This window comes from Engraulis encrasicolus, chromosome 4 (assembly GCF_034702125.1).
Source record: "Engraulis encrasicolus isolate BLACKSEA-1 chromosome 4, IST_EnEncr_1.0, whole genome shotgun sequence".
Classification (NCBI taxonomy): Eukaryota; Metazoa; Chordata; class Actinopteri; order Clupeiformes; family Engraulidae; genus Engraulis; species Engraulis encrasicolus.
The window spans coordinates 4,447,469-4,455,816 of NC_085860.1; positions in this window are offsets into that span (position 1 = coordinate 4,447,469).

Below are 8,348 nucleotides of genomic sequence, written 5' to 3' on the forward strand. Positions count from 1 at the left end.
CAGGCGCTATTAAGGATGGAAGGTGCTTTTCCAAGCGTCTTGCAAAAACCTTTGCAATTATTTTAGCATCTGAATTTATTAACGATATTGGACGATATGATGCGCAATTGGTAGGCGGCTTGTTTGGCTTTAATATAAGCGATATCGTAGCGTTGCTTAGCGAGGGTGGAAGTTGTCCTGCCTCGACTGATTCAACTAGCATGTCGAACAGAGGTGGAATCAACCATTTCTTGAAATGTTTAAAAAAATCTAAAGGAAGTCCGTCAGGACCGGGTGCTTTACCACTGCTCATATAAACAAGAGTTTCAAATATTTCCTCTTTCGTGATAGGCGAGTCTAGCTTTTGCTTTGCCATATCTTCCAAAAGTGGAATGGGTAGTTCGTCTAAGAACTTATCTTGGTCATTGGGATATTGCACTTCTGAAGCATAGAGTTCCCTATAATATTTTCTAAACGCATCATTGATTTCTGCGGGGTTCGTTGTAATCCCACCTTCAGTTTCAATTTCGGTGATAGCCCTTTCCTGGCTCAAGGTTTTAAGACGCCAGGCTAGTAGTTTCCCGGATGATTCTCCTTGTTCGTAATAGTTTTGCTTCAGCCTGGTTATCTTTGATAGCGCTTTGTTAGCTGTTAGGTCGTAGTATTTAGCCCTCAACTCAGCGATTCTTTGAGTGTTCTCAGGGGTGTCATTAATGGCGCATTCCTTTTCCATGTCTTTAATGTCACGTTCTAGTTCTGACATTAGGAGATGCGTCCGGTTAGACATGTGGCTCGTATAGGATATCATCTGACCTCTAATATAGGCTTTAAATGCTTCCCACCTAATAGAGGCCGATGTTTCGTGTGTATTTGTAGCAAAGAACACATCAATGTTAGCTTCTACATATTGTAGAAAATGCTGGTCGCGTAGCCATCTCGGGCTAAGTCGCCACCGTGACTGTCCTCTCGAGTATGAGTTATAACGGTAATGTAGAAATAGAAGGGCATGGTCTGAAAGTACAATACCTTTATATCCACAATCGCAAACTGAATCTTTCAGCGTGTTGGAGATTAAGAAGTAATCTATGCGTGACTGAGTGGAGTAGGTGTTTGAAATACAAGAGAATTCTTGGGTGGTAGGGTTCCTATATCTCCAAATATCGCAAAGATGAAGCTCTGACATAAAGTGCTGAATCGTTTTGCGGGATCGGGTATGAGAAGGATCCACTCTTGTTGATCTGTCTAGATAGGGAATTAGCGTGACATTAAAGTCGCCAGCCAGCAATATTTCTCCATGAAAAGAAGACAGGGTCATAAACAGGTTATTAAAGAATGCATCATCATCGCTGTTGGGCCCATATATATTAGCTAGAATAATTTCTTGATTTAACAGAGAGCCCTTTATTATCACAAATCTGCCCATTGGGTCTAAGACAGTTGTGTGAATTCTAAAAGGAACTGATTTATGGATTAGAACCACCACTCCTCTGGCCTGTGAAGAATGGCAAGAAGCAATAACTTGCCCTGGCCATCTTCTCTTAATGCGTATGATTTCGTCCGATTGTAAGTGCGTTTCTTGGATATATACAATTTTGGCTTGAATATGTTTGATCCTAGCTAGAACTTGCTTGATTTTAACCAATTTCCTTAAACCTCTAACATTCCAAGATACTACATTAAGATATGGAGGAGTCATGTCCCGTATTTAAATTGGTCTGACTTGCATATTTTTACCGTTTCTACCTGACCATGAAAGAACCTTGTACCATTCAAAAAATAAGATAAAACAAAAGAAACAAATAGAAAACCCGCCCCCCCTCGGTAACAGAGAAGGAGCCCTCCTATGCCTCTGTGCCCCCTAATTGCACAGACCCTTCTCACATGTAGCCGGTAAGACTGGAACATATCTGATCCTTCTAAAGGAGCAGAAAACAAATACCATACACTGTGAACAGTAACCGGTGCTCAATTACTATCGGAACCCTCCGGTTGTTGCGTGTTTATGACACGGCCAAGTACAATGCTGCAAACTGAATCATTTAGCCTATGAAATAAAGATAGCCCATACCAACATCTTAGTCCAAAATAGTCTCTGTGGATGGAGAGCGTTCCTTCTCCACGGTTTTGATGTAATCTTGTGCCTCGGCTGGAGTAAGGAAAGTTAAGGTCTCACCCCCGTCGAGGTAGAGCCTCATCTTGGCAGGGTGCAGCATTCCAAACTCGATGCCAAGGTTATGAAGTTGAACTTTTACCCCGTCAAACTTTCGTCGCTTCTCCTGGACCTCCGGAGTTAGATCGGGGAAGAACATCAAGGGATTGTCGTCGTCCAGTTGCAGGGATTTCTTCTCTCGGGCAGCTGCCATCACTTGCTCTTTATCGGATAGCCAACGGAATTTGATGAGGATTGTGCGGGGAGGAGGGGGGCGTCTTTTTGGTAGCTTTTTGGAAAGTGGAAGTCTGAATGCTTCATCGATGGCTAGGGGATTTGGGAAGTTATCTGCGCCAAGTATATTTGGAAGCAACTCGGCCAGAAATCGAGCCAGGTCACGGCCGTTCTTCTCGGTTTTTTCTGGCAAGCCGACCAACCTCAGGTTCAGGCGTCTTTGGCGACTCTCAATTGACTCCACCGTCCTGGCGAGTGCCAGCATATCACGTTGCGTTTTGGTGACCTTCGCTTCTAGGTCGGTTATCACATCTTCCGCTGAGCCAATGCGGGTCTCGGCTTGCTCGAGTCTGTCAGAAAATGAATTTATCGCTTCCCTGATCCCCTGGTTCGAACTTACTACTTCTTGAAGCTGAGTCTTGAAATCTTTTCGAAGAGCATCGATAGCTGCTAAGATGTCGTCTCTGGCGTTAGCTTCGTCCATTTGCTCCTCGTCCTCAACACCTTTGTTCCCTTTTCCTCCTTTTTGCTTGTTTCCTGGCATATTTTCGATGTGGTTTGGTCTATAATCTTTTTTAATTCAGTTATTTATATTTGGAGGGTTAGTTTCAAGAGATATATTGTGGAGCACAAGTTCCACGCGGCCTTTCACTCCGACGTCATCACCGGAAGTCGTGACCGAGGTTTGATCTGAGCACTTTGAGAAGCAATGCTTTGTTAAGGTCACCCGTGGTATGACAAAGCTAATAAAGGATGCTGTGCCAACTTTGTTCGCCTGGACTTCAGAGAAGCCAAAGAGGAGAATCATCATTCGCAGACCGTGGTTAGTTTGTTCAGTCATAATTCAACTGGCATGTGTTAACCAAGCCTCTTTACAAAAAAAAAACAAAAAAAAACTGAGAATTGTTTGCCATGGAATACATTTTACTTTAGACAAAAGACTTAATGCATGTGCTGGAGATATAGTTGTTTGTATTGATCATGTCCTCCTGACCCTTATCAAAAAATCCTATAGGATTTCCCGTTTTTCCTATAGGATTATGAAAATCCTATAGGATTTATATAGGCCTACATTCCAATAGGATTTTCGTTTTTTCCTATAGGACTGTAAAAATCCTATAGGATTTATTTACATTCCAATAGGATTTTCGTTTTTTCCTATAGGACTATGGAAATCCAATTGGATTTACATACAGTGAGGAGAATAAGTATTTGATCCCCTGCTGATTTTGTTGGTTTGCCCACTAATAAAGACATGAGCACTCTATAATATTAATGATAAAATGTATTCTAATATGGAGAGACAGAATATCAAAAAGAAAATCCAGAAAAAAACTTTCAAGAATATATTTTAATTGATTTGTATTCCATTGAGGAAAATAAGTATTTGACCCCTCTAGTCAAATAAGACAAAATACTTGGTGGCAAAGCCATTATTTTCTAGTACAGAGTTTGGATGTTTCTTTCAGTTAATGACAATGTTTGTGGATATATTAGAAGGGATTTTTGTCCACTTTTCTTTGCGGATCATATCTAAATCATTTAAATTGTATGACTCTAGCTTGGCAAATGGGAGCTTCTGTTCCCTTCACAGGATTATTATAGGGTTAATGTTTGGAAACTGTCTAGGCCACTTTGTGACCTTAATGTGCTTCTGCTTGAGCAAATCCTTCGTTGCTTGGCCTGTATGTTATGGATTATTATCATATTGGGAGGCCAATCCATGACCCACCTTCAGTCTAGTGGTGGTGGGAAAGAGGTTGGCATGCAGCATTGTACATTTACATGTCTCCCTCCATCCATTTCTTGACAATGTGAAGTTGTCCTGTGTCTTGGCCAGACAAACAACCTCAAAACATAATGTTACCACTTTCATGTATGATGTTGGAGAAGGTGTTGTTTTTGGGATCATAGGCAGCATTTCTCTTCCTCAAAACACATCGAGTTGTGTTAATGCCAAACAGTTTGATTTTGGTGTCGTCTGATTCCAGCACCTCACAATCATATCCTAATCCAGTTTGATGTTCATTGGCAAACCTCAGGTGAGCCTGAACAGGTTCCTTCTGAAGCAGGGGTACCATACATGCACTGCAGGATTTTAATCCGCTGTGGTATTAAGTGTTTCCAATAGTTTTCTTAGGTATTGAGGTCCCAGCTGCCTTGAGATAATTTTCTACCTCTTTCCATACAGTTTTAGGGTGCTTTATCACTGTTTTTCTGGTTATTGAATGCCCACAAGGTCAAATCTTGTATGGAACCACAGACAGGCCTCAGATTGATGATTGATAATCATTTTATTTGTCCTAAAATTTGGAAGAAATGCACCAACAGTTTGCTCCTTAATATCCAGGAGCCCATTTCAGCCTTCTTGAGTTCTAAAATCTTGTCCCTGACATCCTTTGACAGCTTTTTGGTCTGTCCCATGTTGGCGAGTTTAGTTTGATTGATTTGACTGATACTATGGACTGATTCTGCAGATTCAATGTGTCTTTTGTGCAGGTTACTATTAACAGTTGTATTCAATTCAGATAACAAGTTGATTGGAAGTGCCATTTGATCTGCGGGATCAGAACTCTTAATGGTTGGCAGGGGATCAAATACTTATTTCCCTCAATTAAATATAAATCAATTAATATATATTCTTTAAAGTTAATTTCTGGATTTTCTTTTTGATATTCTGTCTCTCCATATTAGAATACATTTTATCATTAACATTAAAGACTGATCATGTCTTTATTAGTGGGCAAACCAACAAAATCAGCAAGTGATCAAATACTTATTCTCCTCACTGTATATTCCAATAGGATTTTAATTTTTTTCCTATAGGACTATGGAAATCCTATTGGATTTATATACATTCCAATAGGATTTTTGTTTTTCCTATAGGACAATGGAAATCCTATAGGATTTATATACATTCCAATAGGACTTTCTTTTTTTCCCTAATAATATTCTATAGGATTATGAAAATCCTATTCATATAGCCTAGGCCTAAAGTTCTTTGTGGTATGAACATCCAAGTAATAGGGTAGCACCAAAAAATAAACAAATTGCACCATTTTTGAAAAAGAGGAATGTATTGAAATCCATTTCCATCATTTTCGGTTGTAGTGACGCATATATACATGTATCAATATCCATAAAAATAACCTTTCTTTTTATTTCACTGTATTTCACTGCAACTGTAGTGGGTGTTGCAGTCATCAATTTCAAGTGTCCCACTGTCTCTGATTTATAAAGATTTACAAAAATACAGACTCATTTCTGTCTGCACTTATGATGGCTGTGATCTTTCCTATTGTTCCATTTTTTTTTTTTTTTTTTAGCTCCACAGTATAACTGTTGTTTGTGTGTAGACCCATATCCCTCTGTTGAGACGACTTCGTCATTTAACAATGCACGATTGTAATATTGTTGTGACATGAGCCCCCCAGACATGCGAAAGCAAGGACAGCTCTACATTGTTGAGTTCTTTTTGCTTTGGGCATCCAATTAATACAACATTTGTCAGCTCTAATGCTTTTACTCTTAACGGGTATCTTCATATCCAGTTTGTAACTGTTTTCTCAATTCTAATTGATATTTGACTTTCATTTTTGGAGTCATCCAATAGATAAGGTAAAGATGGCAAAATTGAAAAACGGAAAGCTATTTGTTGCGGTATGTACTGTGTGCCATGGCACAAATTAGTTAATTTTTGATTTTGGCCTTCGAAGACAAACGCTGAAGATGACCACAGTGGGCCATGTAATTTTACAGAATCTGTGAGATGTTGTATTTGGTGGACATTGTAGGACATGTGGCACATTCCATACATTTGGGGGATCTGATTTACATTTTTTTAATACAAGTTGATGCATTGGCCAAATCTAAGTTTATTACTTTGTCTTTTGGCAGGAGAAAAAATGCATTAACTAATAATGACCCATGTTTTAGGTATTTGTTTGGTAAAATCATGTTTAGAACTGGCAGACTGTAAAAAAGTAACCAGCTTCTGCATTCTGCTGCTTTCCATTTATGTGCAACATGCACAGTGTGTGGCACTCTGGGAACATCAGAGGGTGGGGTAATAGTTTTGCATAAATTTTGTTTTGGGACGTTCCGATATACCACGGTTCACTATGGTGTTTGCTGTAGAGCCAGATGTCTAAGAACTGTTTTGTGACCCCTAGTAGTACACAGTGCATATAGTCAATGGTGAAGCTCTTGACCATGTCAAAACCATGCAGTAAAATCAACGGTGACACAGACTTAACCCCAAGAACATGGTTCACACCTTCATTGACCGCCTTTGCCCCACATTCAATGATATGCTTATGGCTTCTCTTTTCTGCCTCAACATCAGGATAAACCCTGGTATAACCCCTCCCTTTGGCCACAACCATTCCTTCATTTAAACAGTACCCACATCCATATGAGCCATTGAACTAATGTACACCCTGAAGTACGCATTTTGCTACTGCATCACATGTGCAAGTAATAGGGAAAACCCTGGAAATGTGAGAAATGCCAGAGTTTGGATGGACCCACTCAATACCCTGTGTATTTATGTCTTTAATGTCTCTAACAAATTGGTGTAAAAATGTGGCCATATCAGGTTTGCCCTGTCCAAACCAGACCCCAGCCAGCATCACATTTTTGAAGCGTACCTCATCAGGCAGTTCATTGATAACACACTGAATGGGCCAGAGAGAATTAGCTGAAGAATTAAAAAGTGGAACACCATCACAGTTCCACAGTAAGTAAGGACACATCTCCTGGTTTGTAATCAGTTTTTTGAAGTAAAGGGTGCTTATTTGTATTGTCACTGATTCCCTCTTTTTGTATGATGTCACGAATTTGATTGGCTAATGAAAGGCTAATAAAGAAATTACCGTCTTTGATGTTGTCAGTATTTGATTCCTCACCACAGCTAGTGCAGTTATTGTGCTCTTTAGGTAAATGTGCTCCACAGCCTTGGCAAAAAAAATACAATTTGATTGTGTCTGAGGAATGTTTCAGGAGTTTTTTGAATATGTGTAGAGAGTGTGGTAGCATGCTATTTGCTGGTAAAATGATGCTTAATAATTTCAGTAGATCTTCAATCGCTGTGCTAGATAAACTATGCCTTAGGGAAAAGGCTAGGACAAGGACAATGAATTGGGCCAATGTCACATCTGACCCAGGATGTAAAGGCATAGACCTAGGCCTATCATTTGGGCATTGGGGCAACTGGGCATTGGGCAATTGGGCATTTTGCGTGTGACATTCAAAAGGAATGTCAGAAAGTATGTCATTGTCCTCCTCCACCATGTCATCGTCCTCACTGGCCTCAGCAGAACTGTGGAACTGTCTTTGCTCATCCTGGCTAGTTCTCCATTTTGATGTCCTGGGCACCTCATCAAGGACGTCAGGGTCTAAAAACCTAAAAACATGAATGGCAGATGCCATACATTCACTGAAATTTAAAATTTAAATATAGCCATATTATGCATTAATAAATATATAGCCTATATATAGGCCTATTGAAGGCAAAATATCATTGCCTTCCATAAATACCTTTTATATGTTCCCTTTTCCTTTGTAGATCTAGGCCTACTGGTTCCTGATTCCATTCAAAAGCTATAAAAGAAAAATACATAGGCCTATAAATTATGTCATATTAAATACTAATACTAAATACAGTAATGAGCCAATGATTTCAAACTATGATGTCATTACATTGCATTACATTTCACTTAGCTGACACTTTCATTTTATTCAAAGCGACATATGTCAGGGTATTGTTTACAGTCCCTGGAGTAATGTGGGTTTAGGTGCCTTTTCAAGGGCACTTCAGCCATGGAGATGTAGGGAGCGGTCAGAGGGATTCGAACCTGCAACCCCCAGATTGAAAGACCAACTCTCTTATCACTAGGCCACGGCTGCCTCACCACTAGGCCACGGCTGCCCTGTGTATGTTATGACTCTCCTGTCCTTTGTGTTTCTTTTTCAGTATGGATTCCAT